This window comes from Aplysia californica, unplaced genomic scaffold (genome assembly GCF_000002075.1).
Source record: "Aplysia californica isolate F4 #8 unplaced genomic scaffold, AplCal3.0 scaffold00408, whole genome shotgun sequence".
In the NCBI taxonomy this organism is placed as follows: domain Eukaryota; kingdom Metazoa; phylum Mollusca; class Gastropoda; order Aplysiida; family Aplysiidae; genus Aplysia; species Aplysia californica.
Window position 1 is genome coordinate 185,145 of NW_004797678.1, and position 1,553 is coordinate 186,697.

The window sequence follows — 1,553 nt, forward strand, 5'->3', positions numbered from 1 at the left end:
ATAGATAGATAGATAGATAGATAGATAGATAGATAGATAGATAGATAGATAGATAACACACCTACCCGGTATGACTTTAAGCTTCCTTAAACTGCATAATGTCTTTAGACTAAGCTCAGTCGATCAAAAGAACTGGCATTCCAAAAACTGGAGGCAGTTGCCTTCAACCTGTGTGCTATAGTATCATAATTGAGAAAACATTGACAGGTCCTGCCAAAGTAGTCAACACACTTCACTCGTCTCAGCGCAGTCCCGTGTCCTGACGGGGAAACCAAGGGGGCCGCCTTCGAAAAGACTTAAGGAGGGATTACACGTTCAGTTAAAACTCACAAAGGAGTTTCCCATCCTCTTTATGATCAGAAATTAATGCTTGTACATGATGCAAATCTGATAAGAATACGTGTACTTCATTAGATTTTTGTAAGTTTAAAAATCCAGCAAGAAAACAAGTCACTCTCCCACGATAGATTTTTAAAATTAATTTCGATCCGCTGGTTCCGCATTTTATGCTATTTTCACGTTTGAATTAAGTTTTCAATAGGTTTATAATGGAAATGTTATCGTTGGCGTGCTACAACAAGCGTGTCAGACTGTCTGTCCGGCCGGCAGACCACAACAAAATTAGGTAGAGTCTGATTCCCCCTCACCTCTTTTGCCCCCTCCTCTGGGCTCCTGGCTCTTTCTGCAGCCTTTCTACTGCTACTTCTCGGCTCCTTCTTACTGCTGTCTTTCAGCCACACCCCTGATCTCCTAGTAGGAAAGATCTACACCTAGCCTTCTCGGACAAGGGCGAAAAATCTCGGAGGGCCCGTGTGCAAGTTGCCCACGTTAAAGATCCCTTAAGGAGGTCTAAAATCGATAAGAGTAGGCTTCGGTCGCCACCCGGGCAAAATTCAAAATTTCCTGTTAACTGAAAAAGTTTAATGTGTCCCGCGCGCTCATATTATGACCTTATGCAGTTGCGAGGAGCGTAAAACACTTGTTAATTTTTCTTTCAAATCTGATTTTTAGGCGGCCGGCCGCCGGGACGGTCTACTGTCCATGGGTGACAAAATTGTCGCTTACAACTTATTGAAAACTACGTCCTATTGTAAAAATAATATCAAATTCAGAGCCAGCGTATCAAAATGAACAAAATGACTCGCGGGTGGCCTTTTCTTGCTGAATTTTAAATATCACAAAAGTGAAGTATTTTTACCACACTGCATCACGAACTATTTTCTTATTACAAAGAGGACGTGCAACTGTCAGTAGTAACCGAACGTGTAATGCCCCCTTTATATTGTGTCTATCGTAATGGAGTTAAGTGTATGCAACATTCAACACCACATTTTAATACATGTACCCAAACTTTGTGGGTTTATGTGGTGGTGTATCTCATCTCTGATTTCACTTTGACCGTCTGTCTGTCTTTTGGTTGAGTAAAGGGACGCATACCAACACACTAATGGTACCCGCTTATGGAACTCAATCTGGGCCACGATAGCCCCCTCTTTAATTCTGTAAGGATGAAACGAACATATATAATAATAATAGTAATAATAATAATAATA